We start from the raw sequence: 25147 nt of genomic DNA on the forward strand, positions 1-25147 counted from the left end.
CTTCTTCTTCAATCTTGCCATTAAGAAAAGCACTCTTCACATCCATTTGATAAAGAAGTATGTTATGATGATTTGCATAGGCCAGCAGTATGCGTATGGCTTCAAGTCTAGCCACAGGAGCAAATGTTTCATCGAAGTCAATGCCTTCCACTTGAGTATATCCTTGAGCAACGAGACGAGCTTTGTTTCTGACAACTTGACCATGCTCATCTTGCTTGTTGCGGTATATCCATTTGATGCCTATTATATTGTGCTTCCGTGGATCAGGACGCTTAACCAGTTCCCATACATTATTCAGCTCAAACTATTGAAGCTCTTCTTGCATAGCTTGAATCCATTCAGGTTCCATGAACGCTTCTTCAACTTTCTTGGGTTATGTTATTGAGACGAATGCGAAGTGCCCACAGAAATTTGCTAGTTGATTTTCCCTTGAACGAGTGAGTGGACCAGGAGCATTGATGCTATCAATTATTCTTTCAATCTGCACTTCATTGGCAACGCGAGGATGTACAGGGCGAAGACTTTGCTCTTGCTGATCATTGTCGTTGTTAGAAGGAATGTCTTCAGGCTGAGCATTGTCTTCATGTTGATCAGGTGCTGAGATGATAAGTTCTTCTTCAGGATGAGCTTCAGAAGGTATAATTTCTCCAGTTCCCATTAGCTTGATTGATTCATTGGATGGAACTTCATCTAGCACATTTGGCAGTTGCTCTCTTTGTGAACCGTTGGTCTCATCGAACCGCACATCCACGGTTTCAACCACTTTGTAATGAAAGAGATTGAAGACTCTGTAGGAGTGTGAATCCTTTCCATATCCAAGCATAAAATCCTCATGTGCTTTTGGTGCAAACTTTGAGGTGTGATGTGGGTCCTTGATCCAGCACCTTGCGCCAAATACTCTGAAGTAACTGACATTTGGCTTCTTGCCAGTAAGGAGCTCATAAGATGTCTTATTCAGAAGTTTGTGAAGATAAACACGATTGATTGTATGGCATGCAGTATCAATGGTTTCAGGCCAGAATTTTCTTGGGGTCTTGTATTCATCTAGCATCGTTCTGGCCATCTCAATGAGTGTTCTGTTCTTGCGTTCGACGACGCCATTCTGCTGTGGCGTGTACGGGGCTGAGAATTCATGTGTGATGCCCAAGGTATCAAGATATGTATCAAGCCCAGTGTTCTTGAATTCAGTGCCATTGTCACTTCTGATGTGCTTTATCTTGGCGCCATAATTGTTCATAGCTCGATTGGCAAAGCGTCTGAAGACATCCTGCACTTCAGTCTTGTAAAGGATTATGTGCACCCAAGTATATCTAGAATAATCATCAACAATGACAAAGCCATAGAGGCAAGCAGTAGTGGTAAGAGTTGAGTAATGAGTGGGACCAAATAGATCCATGTGAAGCAGTTCGAAGGGTCGAGTAGTGGTCATGATTGTCTTCGAGGGATGTTTGGCCCTCGTCATCTTCCCTGCTTCACAGGCACCGCATAAGTGATCTTTCTTGAACTTGACGCCCTCGATGCCTATGACATGCTTCTTCTTTGCCAGGGTGTGGAGGTTCCTCATGCCAGCATGCCCAAGCCTCCGATGCCAGAGCCAGCATTCTGAAGCTTTTGCTAGAAGACATACGGCAAGCTGTGGTCCTGCTGAGAAATCTACCACGTACAAATCATCTTTTTGATACCCTTCAAATACTAGAGACTTGTCAGATTCCATTAGTACAAGGCAACGATATTTTCCAAATATTACGATCATGTTCAAATCGCAAAGCATTGAGACAGACATTAAGTTGAAGCCAAGGGATTCAACAAGCATGACTTTATCCATGTGTTGATCCCTTGAGATTGCAACTCTACCTAGACCCAATACCTTACTTTTACCAGTGTCAGCAAATGTGATGTGGCTCTTGTCGGATGGACGTAAGGTTGAGTACATAAGAAGACTTCTTTTGCCAGTCATGTGATTTGTACACCCACTATCAATAATCCATTCTGAAGACGCTGGTGTCGTACCCTACAGTGCAGTTAGGGGGATAGGCTTCACCAAGAGCATTGTGAAGCAAAAACATTTGACGAACCAATGGGTTATGAAAGCTTAGATCCAGATTAGGACTAATAGGGAGAGTAGCAAGCGATTCAGGAACGAAGTACATAGTAAGACCATTCGGGCATTTGATCTTGCACCCTACAAGATGTTTAAGGTCCCCAGCAATAGCGTCAGACGATTTTAGTTTTCTGCTGGAGACCTTTCCCTGCAAAAGAGAGTTAAGCTTTCTTAGCCACCCACATCTTCAAGGGTGGCTTAGAAGCAATAAGTCTAAGTGTAGCATCTGAGAATTTTGGCTTTGGAGCCCTAGCAAACAGTCTTGCAGGCAGACAATAGTACTCATAAGAATAAGCAGAATAGTTCTTGGTCTTATGAACATGACGGTTTGACAAACCGCTCTCATATTCATATGCCTGAGTATGGTTTCCCTGCAAAACATTTGCGTTAGTGCGACTCAGGTGAGTCATCGGTCTGTATGAAGCCTTTGGACCGTATGAAGCCTTTGGTCTGAGGTTTGTCTTCTTCACATGAGGTGTCATGATGACATTCACAGGAAGATTCTCCAGACACCTTTTCGGAACCCAGATTTTCTTAATAGGCGGTCCATTCCTGCAGTTAGTACTAATGTACCTGGCAAACACTTCACCATTCTGATTCTTAAACAGTATATAGTTTGCATCAAAGGATTCACCAATGATAATGGGGTTAGCACAAGTGAAGCCAGATAGATTGGATGGATCTGCTGAAGGTTCCTTTGCAGCAACCCACATGGTTTTGGGGTACTGCTCAGGTTTCCAGTACGAGCCATCAGCATTCATTTTCCTTACGAACCCAACACCCTCTTTCCTCGGGTTTCGGTTCAGAATCTGCTTTTTGAGGACATCACATAGTGTCTGATGCCCTTTAAGACTTTTGTACATCCCTGTTTCAAGCAATGTCTTCAACCTAGCATTCTCATCAGCAATAGCAGTGATATCCTCAGCAGAGGGGTTAGTTACCACATCAACAGTTGAAGATATTGCAACAGTAGTAGCAGTAGAACATTCAGCAACAGAAGTAGCATTATCACGCTCAATGCATTTAAGACATGGTGGTTCAAATCCTTCCTGAGCGGAACTGATTTGTTTGGCGTGAAGTGACTCGTTTTCCTTTTGAAGATCTTCATGAGCCACTCTCAATTTCTCAAGATCTTGCTTCCTTTGAAGATAATCATAGGAAAGCTTTTCATGAGTTGTTGAGAGAGTTTCATGGCGACTTTCAAGTTCCTGATACTTAACGTGAAGATTTTTTATGTCTTCAATTAAGGATTCAGATCGAGTCATTTCAGCACCTAACAGATCATCGCTTCTGTCTAACAGTTTTTGAATATGTTCCATAGCTTTCTGTTGTTCAGTTGCAATTTTAGCAAGAGTTTTGTAGCTGGGTTTTGAACCACAATCAGAGTCATCGTCACTAGATGTTTGATAGTGAGTAGTGCGTGTGTTTACCTTGGCACCACGTGCCATGAAGCAATAGGTAGAAGCGGAGTAGTCCTTGTCACTTGCATCGGTGTCGGTGACGAAGTCATTCTCTTCAGTGTTGAAGATGGACTTGGCAACGTATGCTGTAGCCAGACTTGCGACGCCTGAATCGGACTCCTCCTCAGACTCCACCTCCGCCTCCTCAGAAGCGGACTCCTCCTCTGAATCCATTTCCTTGCCAACAAACGCACGCGCCTTTCCAGATGAGCTCTTCTTGTGTGATGAAGACTTTGAGGAAGACTTGAAAGAAGACTTTGAGTATTTCTTCTTCTTCTTGTCGTCAGAGTCATATTCCTTGCTCTTCTTCTTCTTTTTGTTCTCATTGTCCCACTGTGGACACTCAGAGATGAAGTGGCCAAGTTTCTTGCACTTGTGACATGTTTTCTTCTTGTAGTCATGAGCAGAAGCTTCATCATTCCTTGAGCTTGATCGAGAAGACTTTCTGAAGCCTTTCTTCTTGGTGAATTTTTGGAACTTCTTGACAAGCATAGCAAGTTCCCTTCCAATGTCTTCAGGATCATCAGAACTGCTGTCAGATTCTTCTTCAGATGAGGAGACAGCTTTTGCCTTCAAGGCACGAGTTCGCCCATAGTTTGGACCGTAGATATCTCTTTTCTCAGAAAGCTGAAACTCATGTGTGTTGAGCCTCTCAAGTATTTCAGACGGATCGAGTGTCTTGAAATCAGGACGTTCTTGAATCATCAGAGTTAGGATGTCAAACGAACTATCAAGTGATCTCAGTAGTGTCTTGACGACTTCATGTTTGGTGATCTCAGTAGCGTCGAGGGCTTGAAGCTCATTTGTGATGTCAGTGAGTTGGTCAAATGTGTGCTGGACATTCTCATTGTCATTTCACTTGAAGCGGTTGAAGAGGTTGCGAAGGACACTGATTCTCTGATCTCTCTGGGTTGAGATGCCTTCATTGACCTTGGAGAGCCAGTCCCAGACCAGCTTAGATGTCTTCAAAGCACTCACACGGCCATACTGTCCTTTGGTCAGATGACCACAGATGATATTCTTGGCAGTAGAGTCCAGTTGAACGAATTTCTTGACATCAGCAGCAGTGACACCTTCTCCAGCCTTGGGAACGCCTTTCTCGACGACATACCATAGGTCGACGTCAATGGCTTCAAGATGCATGCGCATCTTATTCTTCCAGTAGGGATTTTCAGTTCCATCGAAGACGGGGCACGCAGCGAAGACTTTAATTATCCTTGCAGTCGACATAGCTAAAACTCCAGGTGGTTAAACCGAATCACACAAAACAAGGGAGCACCTTGCTCTGATACCAATTGAAAGTGCGTTATATCGACTAGAGTGGGGTGAATAGGCGGTTTTTATGGAAGTCTTCAATACGTGGGAGTTATGAAGACAAACGATAGAAATAAACGTAATACCCTGCAGCGGAAGGTAGATTACACTAGGCAGGCCATAGTCAAGTATTCAATAGAGTGAAAGCACAATGACTAATAGCAGCAATGTTGTAAGGATCAGGTAGGAAGATATTGTGAAGCCAGACAGAACACGCGGTCACTCAGTGAAGACAAAAGATAGTGCAAACATACAATGACTTCACAAGGAGTAACAGTAAGTAAAGGAAAGGGAAGATGAAACCAGTGACTCATTGAAGACAATGATTTGTTGGACCAGTTCCAGTTGTTGTGACAACTGTACGTCTGGTTAGGGCGGCTAGGTATTTAAACCTAAGGACACACAGTCCCGGACACCCAGTCCTGAACACGCAGCTCAGGACACCCAGTCCTCACCGTATTCACCTTGAGCTAAGGTCACACAGACCTCGCCCAATCACTCTGGTAAGTCTTCAAGGTAGACTCCCAAACCTTCACAGACTTCGTTCACCGGCAATCCACAATGTCTCTTGGATGCTCAGAACGCGACGCCTAACCGGCTGAAGGATGCACAGTCCTCAAGTGTAATAAGTCTTCAGATCACACAGACAAGAAGACTGAAGTAATGCCTAATTCTCTTTGGCTCTGGGTGGTTAGGGCTTTATCCTCGCAAGGAATTCTCTCTCAAAGGCTTCGAGGTGGGTTGCTCTCAAACGACAAAAGCCGTACTCTCAATCTGAGCAGCCAACCGTTTATTGTTGTAGGGGGTGGGCTATTTATAGCCACTTGGCAACCCGACCTGATTTGTCCGAAATGACCCTGGGTCACTAAGGAACTGACACGTGTTCCAACGGTCAGATTTCAAACTCACACGGCAACTTTACTTGGGCTACAAGCAAAGCTGACTTGTCCGACTCTGGACAAGATTCGCTCTCATAGTCTTCACTCGAAGACATAGGTTTTTGGTTAGGCATCACTTCAGTCATTCTGACTGGTTCTCTTGGACCCCACTTAACAGTATGGTGGTTCCTATGACTCAACACAAAAGAAAAAGAACTACGAAAGATCTAAGTCTTCGAGCTCCATAGGCTTCATGTGGTGTCTTCTCTTGTCATAGTCTTCAATGTGAATATCTTCATATACCACCTTTGACTTCAATGTCTTCATACATTTTTAGGGGTCATCTCTGGTAGGAAAACCGAATCAATGAGGGACTTCTACCTGTGTTATCCTGCAATTCTCACAAACACATTAGTCCCTCAACTAGGTTTGTCGTCAATACTCCAAAACCAACTAGGGGTGGCACTAGATGCACTTACACTGGGTAAAAACATCGTGTCCCTTGTCTCCTGTTACCATCCACCTAGACGCACAGTTCGGGACCCCCTACCCGAGATCCGCCGGTTTTGACACCGACATCAGCCCACCAAGAAGAAGCAGAGGAAGAGATCGACGGCGAGAAAATCCAATAAAGCTGGCAATGTTGGTTCTAGCAGCCAGCTGCCTTCGACCAAGGTTGATAGTGTACCGATGAAACATGCGCCATTAATCCATGTCGCGGGACAGCCAACGGTACCGATGAATGCACTAGCTAGCATAACAGGGGATCTCTGGAGACTCCATGACTATGTGCTTTCGATAGAGAGAAGTCTCCTCGCCTTGGATGATCCAGGATACCCACTTTATACGGTTCATGTGCCGAGCAGTTGCAAGATGCACGTCCACACATGCCCCGCAGACCTCTTCTTCTTGAGGTTTGATTACATCTTCCAGATGTTTCAAATGAGGACACTCGATTTTACATTCATCCGCCTGTATGCGCTACACATTAACTACATCGTCAGGAGAGAGCAAGTCACCGGTCTTGCGGTCGCGGACCCATACTACATGCATGAGGGCTTCTTGTCAATCAACGATGCCAAACGTCAATATGCGAGTCAGTACATCGAAGAATTCTTGGTCAGCAGTAAGGACAAAGAAACAATTCTCCTACCTTATCATCCCGGGTAAGTCATCCGTGGATAGCACTATAACACACACATCCTTCCGTGCATTTCAATAATTAATTTGCACGCATGGAGGCTAACTTGATCGTGTATTTTGTGCAGCGGGGGGTGTCGTGCCGTTCTCATCGTTCTTTACCCGCGTTACTCCCGCGCGCTATATTTGGACCCGTCGAAGAACATACAGAAGAAAGATTACACACACATAAAGTATGTTCTAGACAGAGCTATGCTGGGCTTCAGCATCCGGAGTGGCTACATCCAATGCAAAAAAACAAATAAGCACTACAAGAAATATGTCAACTTGTGACCCTCACTATTGGCCGCTGAAAGGTCATTGTTTTTCATTTGCGATCTTTTTTGACCAAAAACAGAAGGTCAAAAGCTGGCGGTCGTAAACTGAAATTAACGACCTTCTGTAAAAGGTCGTTGGTTCCACGACCAAATTTTTGGTCACTAGCAGCCTCCCCAGGCCACGTAGGATCCAGCGTGGCAAGCTCATGTGGATAAGAATCAGCCCAGTCCAATTCGTTGTTTTACATAGGCCGAGCCCATTAATTCAGCCTTTCTATATATTTTTTCCTATCAATTTTTTGCCAACTTCATGGGCCTAGCCCAAGATTGCAGCCTTTTTATTATTGGTCCTTGGCCTTTTCGTCTAAATAATTTTAATTTCCTTTTTTTATTAAATGGGTCCACTAGTCAGATGGGTCCCAGTTGTCAAGTTCTGATAATTGGGTCCCAATTGTCAGGCTTGGGTCTGGTAAGTGAGTCCCATCTTTCAGGCTCATATTCTTCATATTTCAACTAATATTTAAATTGGCAGACAAAAAGCACACATGATACTTCAAATAAGAGCAACCAGATCACATTGCCAATACATATGACCATGTGTAATACAGTACTTTACAAGCTCTACATGTGTAACGAGCTCTACAAGTGTGATACAATACTGCTTTACAAGAAAATGACGACATGCCGGACTCGCTGGACGACCATAGTCAAGGCTGGGAACAAACAAAACAGCAACATGGCTTCCTCTGTCACCCTGTTACATGAATGAGAGAAGAATTAGAAAAACTGGGGCAAATATATTATGAACAGACCATTCAAGAAAATGACATTTATTTAGAATGATAACACAAATTGAGCTAGCTAGCACCATGCTTTTTGTTCTCCAACTAGTTAAAATGAGATACCCACTCATACAAGAAAACAGATACACAGTGGAAGAGATACCGAAACAGATACACAAGTTGAGATGTAGCAGGCAGATTCATCAAGTATATATCATGATGTGTATTCAACATATAGTTGTACCATTGCAAACCAAGAGATACTGAAACAGTGGAAGAGCAACAATTAATATTGTACTAGATTAGTCAGTAGGCTAATTTAATTGAGCCAGCAACTTGGTTGCTGTTCAAACCTCCATCTTTAGTGTACAGATTATCGGGAAAGTATATATTTAACGAAATTTCACATAAATGCAGATTTATGGACTGAATGTATGATAAAGCAACAGATTCAAACAACTTCAAATAGCTAGAGATGATGGCGCTCTGCTCTTACCACAGCGGCACAAGTGAGATGATGCCCGATTCGCCTTGCTTCTCCACAAGACTCGACCAGTGGCACTGCTTGCTCCCTTGGCCCAGCTCCTTGCTGCTGAGGACGGCTGGGACTCGGATGCAGAGATCCCTGCGCACAGCATATTGTGTCAATGCTTGCAGCAACAGAAGGACCTCACATATAATAGAATTTGCAGCAAGTTCAAAAATATGTAATAGAACCGATATAGGTGTACGAAGCAATAGGTCAACTAGAGATTCATGTCTACAATTTGCTAAAGAGGAAAATAACAAGCAAGGATACATATTATATCTGTCAAAAGAAAGACCGATATCAATCAGACCCTTCAATTCTGAAGAACATGGTTTCAATTTGTTCTTTGCATATTACATCAGTAGTTCTGTTGCCAGGTTTCAGTCCCTTGCTCTCCCTCTAGCTTGTAGCTAGTCTGCCAGTAGTTTAACAACACCAATAGATTTTCATCTAATGCTCCACTTAATTTCAGCACATGAGAAGACAAAAAGCATGACAAGACAAATAGCATCTTCAGTTCAGCAACAGGTTGTACATACAGTATGAGCAGCACAGGACAGTAAAAACAGTGAGCAAAAGCCAAATGAGTTGCGGAGGGTCAGCGGCAGGAGCAGCTCACGGGAGTGGTCGGGGAAGACAGCCGGCAGCAGGAGGTCCGTCACATCATGTGAATCCATCCATTGGCAAAAAAACATAATTAAATCATCATCGTTGACATGGCAGAATGGGCGTGCAAAGAAATTATTTACAGGATATAGTACAAAGCAACTACATGTTGATATAATTGGATTGTATGCATGGCAGATTTGTAATACGAAGTGTGAGTGCTGCTAGTCAATAAAGATGGGATTCACAAGAACACAAAAATAATCAATCAGCAGTCACCATACGTATGTGCATAATAATTGTACGTATATTATCTGACTTGATTTCTTTCATAAAAAAATCTTATCAACATGGCTAGAGACTATATAGATGGTCTAATCTGGTATGTAGGTACATGTGCATGCATCTTTTGCATGCCGGCAAACGGACTGAGAAAGCATGCTAACTAATTAACCAAAGTATAGATACCAACCAACCACCCAACAATTCTTTTCTGCTCCCACCATGTGATTCCGTTTCGGGCTGGACGGAGGGGAGTTGGGGTCACCTTCACCTTGGCTGGCTGGACGACGGCGTCGTGGATTTCGAGCTCCAGGTGGAAGAAGCACTTAACGGCGGCGACCGTGGTGGCTGGGTGCGCCCCTCCTGCTCCTCCTCCTCAAGGAGGACAAGGCCAGCGGCTACAAGAAATAATAAACATGTTAAAAGGACATTACCCTTTAATATAAGATGTAATAATAACATGTTTCCATTGAACTGACTATTGATAAAACTGAAGGGGAAGAAGACTTGTTGTCATCCTGATGATGAAAAAGGAATAATACATTCCAGAGGACACGTGAGCAATCATGAAAACTATTACATGTTTCTCCTGGTGTACTGAGAATGGAGAAGCTCTTAATTCGGAAAAACTTATAGAAACTACTCATCATTCATGAACATACATCTGTAATCTTAATCTATGAAATTACTGCAGAAAGAACTACTGTAATGGACCATTCATGAACATACATCTGTAATATTATTCTTTTGATCCTGTGTTGGAAAGAAAGAACTACTTCAGATTCATAGTACAGCGAAGGAGCTGCTGTTGAACTGAAAATACTGCAGAACCAACACCAAACAGCTATTGCAGAAACCTAAAGCCTGATGCTACTAAAGCTAGTACTGCCATTTTCATTGTAATAAAATATAAAAAGCTATAAATGGATGGATCATCCCAGCTTAACACAGACCAGCTAGACTGCATCCACAACACATACCCAAAATTTCCCACATCTACCTGATCAAAGTCATCACCACCCAATCCTATTCCTATACAGGGGCGTCAGCGACAATGAATTGGAAAATCGGAGACAGAGCCGCGATATAGAGAAAGAGAGACGGAGAGGGAGCTCACCAGGTTACTGTTGAGTCGATCAAGATCAAGGCACTTGACGACGATGGTCCGGTTGGCCGGGAGGAAGAGCCTGTAGTCGTCGGCCGACAAGGTGAACTCCAGCGATGCTGGAGTTGTGGTCGAGGCGATGGGCCTTCTCGAAGGCATAGAACCGACCTAGCACAGCGCCAAGAGACATACATATTAATGGACTGTCGCTAGTGTACAACTACCAGTGTTGTAGTACTTGAGGAAGATGAATATAATACAGCTCACACACACGGGTACAAAGTAATAGACAGGTAAACTAGATGGACTGTCGCTAGTGTACAATTAACAGGCAGAGACGGATTGAGAGAAGGGATCTGCTATGCTCTGTTGTGCTTGGTAACAGTAATAATTAACAGGCAGAGGATGAATGTGCGAAGAAGGGGGTTGCTTACATAGGTATGCGACTAGTGGGTTGCTGGCCTCCACCTCGTTTGCGACGCGAAGGATGGGGGCGATCTCCACCAGCGAGGAGGGGACCACCTGCTGTCGAAGATGGATTCGCCCAGGTACACCGCCGGTGTCGTTCCTCTGGTCGGTGGCGGACGCGACGGCGACCGAGGCGGCGAGGTCGGCGAGGTAGAGGCGGAGGAATGGCACGCAGATGCCATGGACCGCGGAGGCGGACGAAGGGCCCCACCGCTCCGCCCCTAACTCCTCCTTCATCTGCCGCTGCATGGGCGTGGTTGTAGAGGACGGCGGTGGCGGATCTGGGCGCCGCCTGAGCAGCTTGGGAAGGGGAGAGGGTGGGGGCGGCAGCGGTGCACCGATGGGAGAGAGCCCGGGGTTGGAGAAGAAGAGGCCGGCGGCGGCGGGGTTGGGGGAGAGGAGTTGGTCGGCGGCGAGGTTGGGGCTTGGGTTGGGGAATCGGGAGAGGAGGAGGAAGTTTGGCGGGGTGGGGGCGGGATGGTGAGCACTGCGACGACGGAGGGACGTCGTCGTCGATCTGGATTCTGGATCGGGGGGTGAGGGAGAGAGAGGCGGCGGTGGGTGTGTTCTCGGGGAGGGAAAGGGGGAGAGAGAGGCGGCCAGGGGTTGCTAGGGTTTTGTTTGGGCTGCTGAGACCGAGTGAGAGACGTTGGATTCGCCAAGTGTGGACGGCTCAGATCGGCTAAGGGGGTGATCCATGAGAACAGTTCTGATTGGTTCGAAAAGTCTGTGATTTAAATTAGTTTTCAAGTGCTAAAAATAATGGGATCTTATGAAGCAGCTATCAAAATATTTTGCAGAAGGGCCCCACACAAATTTTCACTAGAGTTAGACCACATTTTATGGATGAGCACCAATTTGTATGCATTTCTGATCTTTCTGGCTATATTTAATTGTTTTCTGAGTGCCCAAAATGAGTTTTTTTTGTGAAGGACCTACCATATATTTGTTGCAAAATTGGACCAAATCAATTTTCTAAAACACTAGGCCATATTTAACATACAATTGACGAAATGGTTGGGTGTCAAAAGTTTTGATCCACCTCTCGTGGAAAAAGACAAATTTCCGCCGATTCAGTAGGAAGCGGGTCAAATTTGAACTGCAGCTACCTCATAGTTTGTTCTTTATTTTTCCCAAAGATCATTTCTAGATACAAAGGTATCTATTTCTTCATAGATACTCCAAAATATTTGCAAGAATTAACCACTAGCTAGAAACGGTCAAGCCCGCCGTTTTAACCGCATTTTGAAATGGGCATAAAAATTAAAAAATTGGAAAACCTTCGCATTGTGTCATTATATGTGACCAAGTTTGCATGAAAAATAATAAACTTGTAATACGGCAATTATTTTTAAAAAAGTGTTCTCAGAAACGAGCTATCGCGTGTGGAGATCAATGGATTTCGAGCCAAATGATCAATCTTATGGCCACATTCATGGCATAGTTTGTTAAAATGATCTCATATTGTGCACAGGGGTGCATATTGGAATGGCAAACAATATTGCCTAAGAAAGTTTTCATTTTCTTTGGATGAAAAAACCATTTTCCATTTTTGAGTGCCCAAAAAGAGGTTTTTTGTGAAGGACCTCCCAAATAATTGTTGCAAAATTGGACCAAATCATTTTTCTAAAATACTAGGCCATATTTAATGCACAATTGACCAAATGGTTGGGTGTAAAAAGTTTTGATCCACCTCTCGTGAAAAAGACAAATTTCCACCGGTTCAGCTGGAAGCAGGTCAAATTTAAACTGTAGCTGCCTCATAGTTTGCTCTTTATTTTTTCCAAAAATCATTTCTAGGTAGATAAGTATCTATTTAATCAGAGAAATACCAAAAAAATTCCAAGATTCAACCACTAGCTAGGAACTATACCTGGCCATTCCTCGGGCCGGGCCGGGCTTCGGGCCGGGCCAACCAAAGCCCGGCGCAAAAAACCCAGGCCCGAGCCCAGCCCGGCCCGGCCGTCGGGCCTAAAAATCGGGCCCGAGCCCGGCCCATCACACCAAAAGCCCGTCGGGCCTCGGGCCACGGGCCGGGCCTCTTCCTTAAATGGCAAAATCGACGGGCCCGGGCCCGGCCCGGCCCGGGCTTCGGGCTCAAAACCTAGGCCCGAGCCCGGCCCATGGACAAGGTCGGGCCGGGCCGGGTCGGGCTTTTTCGGGCCAAGTCGGGTCGGGCCGACCAGGCCGGGCTGCCCATGGCCAGGTATACTAGGAACGGTCATTTCCGCCGTTTTGACCACATTTTGAAACGGGCATAAACAATTCAAAAAAATCAAATAATTGGGAAACCTTCGCATTGTGTCATTATATGTGGCCCAGTTCCCAGGAAAAATAACAAACTTGTAATACGGCAATTATTTTTAAAAAGTGTTCTCAGAAATGAGCTATCACGTGTGAAGATCAATGGATTTCAAGCCAAATGATCAATCTTATGGCCACATTCATGGCATAGTTTGTTCAAATGATCTCATATTGTGCACAAGGGTGCATATTGGAATGGCAAACAATGTTGCCTAAGGAAGTTTTCATTTTCTTTGGACGAAAAAACCATTTTCCATTTTTCGAGTGCCCAAAAGGAGGGTTTTTTGTGAAGGACCTCCTAAATAATTGTTGCAATATTGGACCAAATCATTTTTGTAAAATACTAGGCCATATTTAATGCACAATTGACCAAATGGTTGGGTGTAAAAAGTTTTGATCCACCTCTCGTGAAAAAGACAAATTTCCGCCGATTCAGTTGGAAGCAGGTCAAATTTAAACTGTAGCTGCCTTGTAGTTTGCTCTTTATTTTTTCCAAAAATCATTTCTAGGTAGATAAGTATCTATTTAATGAGAGAAACACCAAAAAAATTCCAAGATTCAACCACTAGCTAGGAACGATCATTCCCGTCGTTTTGACTGCATTTTGAAACGAGCATAAAAAATTCAAAAAAAATCAAATAATTGGGAAACCTTCACATTGTGTCATTATATGTGGCCAAGTTCCTAGGAAAAATAACAAACTTGTAATACGACAATTATTTTAAAAAAGTGTTCTCAGAAACGAGCTATCACGTGTGGAGATCAATGGCTTTCAAGCCAGATGATCAATCTTATGGCCATAGTCATGGTATAGTTTGTTCAAATGATCTCATATTGTGCACAAGGGTGCATATTGGAATGGCAAACAATGTTTCCTAAGGGAGTTTTCATTATCTTTAGGCGAAATATCAATTTTCCATTTTTCGAGTGCCCAAAATGAGTTTTTTTGTGAAGGACCTACCATATATTTGTTGCAAAATTGGAAAAAAATCAATTTTCTAAAATACTAGGACATATTTAATGCACAATTGACCAAATAGTTGGGTTTCAAAAGCTTTGATCCACCTCTGGTAAAAAAGACAAATTTTCGCCGATTCAGGAGGAAACGGGTCAAATTTGAACTTCAAGTACCTCATAGTTTGCTCTTTATTTTTCTCCAAAAGTCATTTTCTAGGTAAATAAGTATCTATTTAATCATAGAAATATCAAAAGTTTTCCAAGATTGAACCACTAGCTAGGAACGATAATGCCCGCCGTTTTGACCCCATTTTGAAACGGGCGTGAAATATTCAAAACAAAAATCAAAAAAATGGGAAACATTTTTGAAATTCATGAACATTTTTCGGTTTGATGAATATTTTTGTAATGCAAGAACTTTTTTTGAATCCCTAAGCATTTTATTAATTGATATTTCTTGTAATTAACCAATATTTTAAATTTTCTACACATTTTCTAAAAAGTTGTGAATGATTTTTGAATTCACAAACATTTTTTAAAAATTTATATAACACTAGTAGGCTGCCCGTGCATTGCCACGGGCTTTGTAAAATTTGTACTGGTTGCATATCGAATTTGATATAGACAGAAAAGATAGCCAATAACACAAAAAAATGATTTAAAATCCCCTTCACTTGCAATGTATTTTGATAAAAAAATCGACCGTATAATAGAAAGACCTATCATATCTGATTCACAAAATAAAGAAGGGGCTACAAAAACATTGAACTCTTTATTGTGCTCTGCATTACAAATGATAATAACACTTGAATGCCTTTATTATTTATGCTTAAGATACCATCTCACAAAAGCAAGTGTATTGTTATTATCCATTAATTAAAGACAAACACATGGAGTATTTTGTTCCCTTTAAACAAATGTTCGAACAAGTTACAACCAGAAACTCAATTCCATAAAAAAAGAACTTGATTGCAATATGCAAAAGCCTATATTCTAGAACATGCAATTCACCATTTACGTACTACTGCAACAAAACACATCTTCTAGAACATGTTACCTATCTTGGGAGAGGTAAATACATCAATCTTTGATAACATTTATTGTTAAAAAATTGTGTATACATTTATTCTGATTTTTATAATATTGTGATAAATCCATTGATGATTTTCTTCTAGTTTGTTTGAGCGGTGTAACGCCTGATTTGGTGTATCGGTTCAAAAGTAACTCACATAAGACTCAAAAGGAAATGTGTGTTGTAGTGTGAACTCTAACATAAACCGACCGAAAGGAAAGCCTAATTCGGTATACACTCAGACTTTAAGCTCAAATATAAGTGTGAATCACAGGCAGCATCAATTGTGAACAACAAGGCTAAAATTTGCACAGAGAATATGTTGTCGCAAGTTTAAAACATATGTTTTTTCCCGTTTTAGCACAAAACTTGGAAAATACACAGTCGGATTGAGGAGAACACAAGTCTATAAGATTAGTCCTATCAATTGTTCATTATTCTATTAGCAACTAAAATAGAGAGATAGATAGATATATAGAGAAACAATACCTAATCAGATCCCCCAAATATCATGAGGCAATATAAAATGTCTGGAAAAATATAGTTCTCTGAAATATTGCAAGGGAGCCCCAAGACATTGACATTCTAAATTGCTTAGAGCTTAAATGCTTAATACAATCATGCTTCTCCATTTTGAGCCAATCCACCTAACGTGGACTACTTCATTAATACATGCAATCATTCCAGATAGCCTGCAAAACAAGAGGTAAAAGTCAGTAAATATTGTACAAATAAATTTTTTAGTTGAATTGAAAGGCTCAAATCAAAAATCAACAAATATATGCAGGGTTATTTCATACTGCTAGTTTATTGAGCACCATTAACCTCCTTGTCGGCATATAATGTATAATCCGAAATCATATTACCAATTTTGGGGCAATTTTATACTACTTGCGAATATAAATAATATGATTAACTAACAAATATTGGATTGTAACAGATGTGAAAAAAATACTTCTATACTTCAAGGAATCATATGGTGTGAGTACCGTCTGAAAGCTTTTAGGATAAATAAGGATAGAGGGCTGTTTTGTTTAAGGAAACAGAATGACTCTCCTTACACCAAGTCTAAGTTCATCATCATTCATCATTGTTACATGTATAAAACGGGGAAATACACAATGAATAAGAGGAATAAGGATAGAGAGCTGTTAACTTCATCGCACTGTTCATTTGCTTATACTGAAGAAATCTATTTATATTGACAAATGAATTCCCTCCATTTGTCAAAAAGATGCCTATTTGGTTGATCTGGAAGGCAAAGGAGAATTTGAAAACATGTATATGGTACCTTGCTAGAAGGAAAAAGATAACTGATATACTTGTCTCAAAATCAGAATGGGTGATAGAATTACATAGAGCGGTTTGCCCACTTCAAAGATTCTCAGTGTTGTAAGGAACTGTGTCAACGAATTCCCACAGAAAATATAGCGTCTGATTCCAGGAAATGATTTAATTCCCACAGAAAATATAGCGTCTGATTCCAGGAAATGATTTATTTCTGTTACTCACAAACAACATGTACAACATTGAGAAGCTCCTCATGAATCAAGCTTACAACACTGAGCATTAGAAAATCATACTCTCTTCTTGCTAGCCGGTGGTGAGAAAACATGTGCTGCAATTAGTATTGAAATGTTCTCCTTGATAGGTTCATGAAGAATGTCGGCAATGAGAATCTCATCCAGTATATAGGCCTGAAAATTTCACCATTGGTACTCATGAGAATTAGGCAGTACTAAAAAGAATGGTGTAGCTCTCGCAAGAAATTTTATATAATTCCACTGCTGGTTCTTCGGTGTCCACGGGCCTTTGTTTTCTGATTACACATATATAAATATAATGCATATAGTTCAGCCGGTAGTAAGTCTGTAGTTCCCCGTCAAAATAATATATACTGCATGTGAAAACTTACATGTATAGAAAAGATAACCCGCAACAATTGGAAAATAATTGAAATCCGCTTCACTTGCAATGTAATTTGACGATGTGCATACAAAACGGGCAATGATCCAAATAATTATCTGTTACAAACTAAATTCTACTTGCTACGCTTGAGATATTCCCGTACAACACCGGGAATGTTGTCTTTAGCTTCGTTCGCACGCTACTTCAACAAGTACAATAAAATTTTCATTTTCAGCTCATAACCAACCAGCACAAGCAATGTATATAGTTAGCATGAAGATTTCACGTGAAATATTTAAGAATGTGCAACAAAGAATACTCAGCGTGCATTGTATGTAGAATATGGTTATATATTCTGACCATATATATACAATGCAGTGTCTCACTTTATCCGGATGCCCCTCGATGACTCTCCCATGATGCGGGTTCCTCGACTCCTTTCTCTGCTGGCTCCCACAACAACTTGTTGGGTTGCCTCCACCATGTGTGAATAGAGCATGAACTTTGTAATCTCCCAACATTTTAACACCCGGCTAAAAAATTGAATGAAGTAAAAAATAATACTTGTCAATAATATATCCTTAATAGATGGATTTAACTATACAAATTGGCGAGTAAACAACCGTTTTACAAAAACAAAGTAGCTCATTAATCTTTATGCCTCCACATAAAAAACATTTTACAGTCCATTTTCTAGACACCTTCACAGATGTAAACCTCTAGAAGTTTTCAGTTATTACTCCTTAATATCAACAAATTGTAGAGATAATTTTTTGTATCAAATTAAAACAAAACATCACATATGATCCTTGCTATCAACTCCTTAGTTGAACTTCTTCTATTTTATTATTCTAAACACATTGACTTATGGTGACTGCATTGTACAAATTTACTACAACACATGGACAAATATTGTACTACCAAACATCTCCTAATTATCATAGGTTTATGTATGCACTTGAAAGACATGGTGTTACTACTTTTTAGTTCTTTAAACAATTCTTCGAAGGACAACTCCATCCTCCATCATGTAATTCTTTAACCAGAACCAAAAGATTAGAATTTAGAAACTAATCATTTGTTGTGAGAGAACAATGTTTGTATGCATAAAATATTATGTACGCCAATGACATTACCACATGGATTTAGGTACACTGCAGTGAAATTAAATCGTAAGATATATATGAAAATAAAACGGGCATCACATCATATGCATGCCTCTGCCACATAGTGCATACCTTTCTCATGACTTTGGCTTGTAAGATGGTAGCAACAACTTCACTTGTTGTCTTCAAGCGTCGAGAAACATCAAATAGTTGCTGTGGTTTTCTCTGTTTCCTAAAGAAATGCTTGCTGAAAAAATTGCCAAAAGTTTACAAATAAAATATAACATAAGAGCATGTTCTTAACGACAAATGATATTACCAGAAAATGAAATCTCGCTGGCAACAAGAACTGTATACTGACTAATATAGTTTCGAACCCTGGTTTTTAACTAAGGTAAGTGAGATGTTTTAACAAAAAAAATACAGTTTACTCGGCTCTTGGTGCTAGTTCTTCTTGAGAAAACTTCAAAGTTTCATGTATTTTTCCCACACGAATCAACTCTATCAGATTTTGTGCTTCCAGATGGAAGTATTATAGAGAATTTTCAAAATTTGAGTCAAGATAAGAAGTCAATACCAAATGAAGGCTTCAACTTGTACATATGGTTGTGTCCAAACGCCCAAACCTCTGTGAAAAATGCACAATAAAAACCTACACCCACTTTACAGTAGTTATACAATACTTCACTCAACAGTATACAAACAATATCTTATTCAAACCATGATGTACAAACCGTATCACCTCCAGGCTCCCGCTAAAAGGAGCAAATACAATTTTTTGAGTTAAGCAAAGATATAATTTCTCATACGCATATATACCTTAATTTCATGTAGAAAAACAACTTCTAACAAAAAAAGCATTATCTAAAGATAAGCCACATTTCTCATACGCATATATAACTTAGTTTCACGTAGAAAAACTACTTCTGACCAAAAAAAGCATTGTCCACTATGCTATGGGGTATTTTTCAGATGAGAAACCGGCCGGTAAACATAATGGAGAACCCGGAAGGTCCATTAGCACATATATGACTAATGACAAGAAAGTTAGCCACAATTGTCATATCATTGCTCCTGCTCCAAACTTTTCTGACAGCCCAACAACGAGGTACAAACTGAAATTAGGATCGTGGGGTTAAGATCGTTGATCTTCTCGATAGCCTTCCGAGCATTTCCCTGACTTGCCCACTTGCTTCACCTCCATCCGGTTGGTGATGGTCCACCAGGTAAATGTGAACTGCACACAAAGCTGCATGAATCACACTTCAGTGAGAGTCCAGTGGCTAAATCTCATGTACTATTCCAGGAGTATTGCAGGAGTAAGACCGGCCAGATTTAAACATTTTATTTTAAATAGCTTGCTATAGCATTTAGAAGATGTCCGCCGCTAAGAGCCTTAGTGTGTTATTAAAACTTTGGGCGTGTGTCTATTACAAAATATTCTTGGAAATGTACAGTCACAGTTAATGAGAGGTTGTAAACTATGGAAGTACATTAGGTACCAAACAGTCTATCGACAAGTGACTCCACTAATAGTCCAATAAGACATTTGCACCCAAGAGCATCCAAATGGCAAAGTAGTCCTTGAATTGACTAATAGTAAGATTGTTATTTTAAATAGTAGTAGTATTATAGAAATTAAGATAGACGAGCAAATCTGCATGGATGATATGAAAATTTTCTATCTTAAAAAAACAATTCAACGGGCACTACGATATTGCAAAGTTACTCTTATCTAGCTGTACAAATGAGTAAATCAAGATATTAATTACCTCATTCATGTTGTCATTGCATAGTTCATCCGGCAACTATTAGTCGAGATCAGCATCCAGAACATCACCCTTCTTGATCTCTTGTAGATCTACGCCACAAAAACATTATATCAAACTGCAGAAACATATAGCTAATGAAACGTACAGCGGACATCGACCGTCCGGCAATGCTTATACCGACGAACGACACGCAACGGCAGTGCGCCACCGAGATCCCTTCCAAAAGGGTCTCCAGCGAGATTCCCTTGTTCACCCGCCACGATATAGGCACGAGGCGAAAAGGCGGCGGCGGCATGCGTACAAGCTGCGTGATAAACTGCTCCTAATCGATGCGTGCGTTATGGCTATGCATCTTCCAGCTAGGAAGCTGCTGCTAGCTGGGCAGGCCCCTTTCTCTTAGTAAGGATGTGTAGGGAGAAGCAAAACAGGACGATCGCTTAGCAGTCGCTGTGTGTTCCTGGAGGGGGCCCCTGGAGCAGATGGCAGATGGCCGGCAGTGGCACCCTAGCGGCCACCATGAAACACGCGACGAGGACGAAAAACCCACTAAAACCAGGATCAAGCGCAAAATAAATGGACACCCAAATTAGGATTGAGAGGACCTGGACATGGGCGAGGCAGGCCATCATCGGAGGGGCACGCAGCCCATGGCGGCGAGCTCCATGACGCGGCCATGGCGGCACCTGCAGAGAGGAACGACGCACAGCTCAGAGGAGAGAGATAGGTAGCGGAAAAGAGGAGTAGGGGGAGACGGAGGCATGGCGGCGGGGTCCTCTCTGGTGCGCAGGCGAAGTGGACCTGTGGCGCGGCGGCGGGGGAAGGGGTCGTTGGCACGCAGGGCAGCGGCCGCGGCTGCATCTGGGCGCGACGGCCACGGCTGGAGCTGGGGCGGCGGCCGCGGCGGGAGGTGGCGGGGGCGGCCGCGACGGGCGGTGGCGCACCGCGAGACGGGTTAGCGTTTGAGGGAGGAAGATGGGGAAGGGGATCGGCGGCGGCTGCGAGGGCGAGGGCAACGGCGAGGGGATCTGGTGTGGCGTCGCTCGAGGGCACCTGGAGGCTTTGCTCGCTCGCTCGCTAGTTCGCACGTTGCCAATCCAAGACGGATTTTTTTTCGCTGGTTTTCTTTCAACGGTTTATTTTCGTCCGTTTTTTTGGCGTGGAGGGGAGTACCTAGAGGCATCTCTCCCTCGTAACATTGGTTGGTTCGATTTTTTTGGCGTGGAGGGAACTACGTGGGAGGTGGGAGGAAGTAGCAAAAAAGTACCAAAAAAGACCGGGTGAGGTGGGACGAAAATAAAACCCGGAACGCGACCTACCAACTGAGACATTAGGAGTAGAGATTTGTTGAATACACAATCATTTTTGTCAAATATAAATTAAGAAAACAGGGCGCCCTATACGGGCCTTCCCAAAAGAGAGGAGAGTAGGAAGAGCGCGCGTTATAGGAGATCCCATTTTTTGGAAATGGGCTTTGGCCCAGCACGGACAGTAAGACTACAAAAGTAATTCCTCTTACCATGTGTCATGTAGCAAGCTGTGGTGGAGTGGTTTGGAACCACCAACAGGTGGGCGAGGGTGTGGGTTCGACTGTTGGTGGTTGTTGGGTCCCACATGTCATTTGATTGAAGTATAAACCTAATGCAATATAAACACGTAAGAAAATTTTGACACGTGGACATGACACGTAGGTGAAACTGCTGAGGTGACCGACACATGGACATAACACATAGGAGAAACTGCTGACATGGACGTCCAACTATTTTGAGGCAATACGAGTTAGAAAATATGACCTTTTAAATTGGTCGCAATTGGGTAAAAATAGGGGAAGTGAACAATATTGTCTGCTTACGACCATTTTGTGTAAGGAAACCATGGCTTTTCTGACCAAAATGGTCGCTATGCTTTAGGGTTTGGATCCCTTCGAACAGCTTTTGACCAATTGGTCTCAAATGGTTGTAGATTTACGACCAATTCTTCTAGGGTCACTGACAGAAGGTCATAAGTTGACATATTTCTTGTAGTGAAGGTCAGGCTCTATTTCGGCCACAAGACTGACTTCTGTTGCATTCAGCAACCGACAAGAAGTGAGAACGATGGATTCTACATCATCCATCTAATGATGGATTACAGAAGGAATGTGCAATCACTTTGCATGAAATCTTCATTCGATACCCATATCCAGAGATGGGCCGAAGCCTTTGGAGCCGTGCCGGATAATCGACTTCGAAATGATTTCTACCGGATCCAGCAGGAAATTGCGTCCATCATCATGAAAGATGTCCTCGAAGAGAATGGGATGTTCTACGGTGGCCCAATATCGTGAGCTGACGTCCAAACCTGCATTGCCCTACAGCGTCAGGACATGACGCCTTTCACTAAGCTTGGGTCCATCCTCCCGGATATGGACAGATGGGAAGAGTGCACTGCTTAAAAACAATGTGTCTATTTAGTTACTTGTTACTTTCTATATGACGAAACTTCGAATGTCTCAGTACGACGAAACTATTAGATGTATGGTGCCGCGCTCTAGTTAATTACTTTCGGTACGATGAAATTTGTTAACTATGTTTACTATATATGTTGCTTCTATTTCATAACTGTTTCGTTGAATTCACTTCATAATATATGTGTGTGTGTGTGTGTGCGCACATCTCTAACAGGTATATAGATCAACGATGGCAAGGAAGTGGTATGCATTATGGGTCCCGCTTGTCAGGTCGGTGGTGGGGCCTGCTTGTCAGGTCGGTGTGGGTCCTGCATATCAATTTGGTGGTGCCCATATGTCATCTTGGTGGTTGTTGGGTCCCACATGTCATTTGATTGAAGTATAAACCTAATGCAATATAGACACGTAAGCAAAAATTGACACATGGACATGACACGTAGGTGAAACTGCTGAGGTGACCGACACATGGACATAACACATAAGTGAAACTGTTGACATGGACGTCCAACTATTTTGAGGCAATACGAATTAGAAAATATGACCTTTTAAATTGGTCGCAATTGGGTAAAAATAGGGGGAGTGAATAATATTGTCTGCTTACGACCATTTTGTGTAAGGAAACCATGACTTTTCTGACCAAAATGGTCGCTATGCTTTAGGGTTTGGATACCTTCGAACAGCCTTTGACCAATTGGTCTCAAATGGTCATAGATTTACGACCAATTCTTTCAGGGTCACTGACAGAAGGTCATAAGTTGACATATTTCTTGTAGTGAAGGTCAGGCTCTATTTCGGCCACAAGACTGACTTCTGTTGCATTCAGCAACCGACAAGAAGTGAGAACGATGGATTCTACATCATCCATCTAATGATGGATTACAGAAGGGATGTGCAATCACTTTGCATGAAATCTTCATTCGATACCCATATCCAGAGATGGGCTGAAGCCTTTGGAGCCGTGCCGGATAATCGACTTCGAAATGATTTCTACCGGGTCCAGCAGGAAATTGCGTCCATCATCATGAAAGATGTCCTCGAAGAGAATGGGATGTTCTATGGTGGCCCAATATCGTGAGCTGACATCCAAACCCGCATTGCCCTACAGCGTCAGGACATGACGCCTTTCACTAAGCTTGGGTCCATCCTCCCGAATATGGACAGATGGGAAGAGTGCACTGCTTAAAAACAATGTGTCTATTTAGTTACTTGTTACTTTCTGTATGACGAAACTTCGAATGTCTCAGTACGACGAAACTATTAGATGTATGGTGCCGCGCTCTAGTTAATTACTTTCGGTACGATGAAATTTGTTAACTATGTTTACTATATATGTTGCTTCTATTTCATAACTGTTTCGTTGAATTCACTTCATGATATATATATATGTGTGTGTGTGTGTGTGTGTGCATCTCTGACAGGTATATAGATCAACGATGGCAAGGAAGTGGTATGCCGTGTATGTAGGGCATGTTTCGGGTGTGTATGATGAGTGGCCACAGTGCCAGGCCCAACTCTCTGGCTTCTCCGGCGGAAGCCAGAAAGGGTTTGATAGCAAAGCGGAAGCCGAAGCTAGTTACTTGAGATTCATAGCACAACATGGGATTCAGAACCAGCGTCGTTGCAAAAACTACTACATAATACCGCTTTTGATCATCGTGATCGCTCTTATCTCGTATGTCATAGTTTAGGTAGATGATGAAACATGTGTCTACTGTGATAATGTAAGAGACATGTGATCATTAACTTGTATCGCTATTTCGAGGTGATGATGAGATCGACATCATTTGTGTTCGATAATGATGATATGATGAGACTATGTTGTACCACTTCGATGATGATGATGAGACATTCATTTTCATATAGTTTCAGTGTATGTGTATGTTGTAATTGTATAAAACCTGTAAAAATACGAATACAATAAAATAAAAAAAGAGAAAATACTAGCAGTAGCGTGGGGTTTTGGAGTAGTAGCAGCGCTGCCCTACCAGTAGAGTTGGTTGTAGAGCCACGCTACTAGTATTAGCAGTAGCGATGGACAGAGGCGCACTACTACTAGACATAGGTAGCAGTAGCGCTGGTTAAAACAAGCGCTACTGCTAAAAAATAGATGTTGCATCGTAGCAGTAGCGTGCCTGCCCGCGCTACTAATAGCCAAAAAACCAGCGCTACTGTTAAGGGTTTTCCTAGTAGTGTCTTCTTGCTTTCCAGGACTGTGGTGTACTCAAGATCTAGCCCAGCGACCCACTCATCCTTTGAGTTTTCGAACATGCTTCTGAAGCGAGCAAGGCATCCTTTCACCGTCGCGGATCCATGGGTGTAGATGACGATGAACTCATCGTCGGTGATGGCTCTAACCTGGTACTCAGCGACGACCATGGAGATTTGGGAGACCATGGATTTTGGAGGAGGGTTAGGAGAAGTTGAACTGGTGTAGTGTGAAAGGACAGGATGACTGGGAGCGAACTATTGTTAGGTAGAATACAGGGACGAGTAGGGCGTGCAAACAGCATGGGGTTGTTGGCTTGCCCGGTGGATAAACGACTACAAGCCCCCAAAGAGTTCTCGAGTACTATGCGGGACCCACTAGATGTCAAGTCTAC

The 25147-nt window shown here is 42.3% G+C and overlaps 2 long non-coding RNA genes across 11 annotated transcripts; both read right to left on the reverse strand.

Moving 5' to 3' along the window:
* Positions 1-7762: 7762 nt before the first annotated feature.
* LOC125555444 (uncharacterized) lies at positions 7763-10612 on the reverse strand. Its single transcript, XR_007304705.2, has 4 exons — positions 10527-10612; positions 9141-9807; positions 8489-8617; positions 7763-7964 (listed from the first exon to the last, which is right to left on the reverse strand). It is a non-coding gene; the product is annotated as an uncharacterized LOC125555444 (long non-coding RNA).
* A 5008-nt stretch (positions 10613-15620) lies between these two features.
* LOC147967503 (uncharacterized) lies at positions 15621-21199 on the reverse strand. Of its 10 annotated transcripts, none has more exons than XR_015603789.1 (8): positions 20900-21199; positions 20704-20784; positions 20102-20190; positions 18907-19566; positions 18462-18576; positions 17610-17756; positions 16899-17012; positions 15621-16007 (listed from the first exon to the last, which is right to left on the reverse strand). It is a non-coding gene; the product is annotated as an uncharacterized LOC147967503 (long non-coding RNA). The 10 variants fall into 10 exon arrangements; XR_015603788.1 differs by having other exon boundaries at positions 18907-19578; XR_015603793.1 differs by lacking the exons at positions 20704-20784; positions 20900-21199 and adding an exon at positions 16607-16816 and having other exon boundaries at positions 18907-19578; positions 20102-20697.
* Between the last annotated feature and the right edge of the window lie 3948 nt (positions 21200-25147).

The sequence above is a fragment of the Triticum urartu genome, chromosome 5A (genome assembly GCF_056163025.1).
Source record: "Triticum urartu cultivar PI428250 chromosome 5A, HENAU_Tu73, whole genome shotgun sequence".
In the NCBI taxonomy this organism is placed as follows: Eukaryota; Viridiplantae; Streptophyta; class Magnoliopsida; order Poales; family Poaceae; genus Triticum; species Triticum urartu.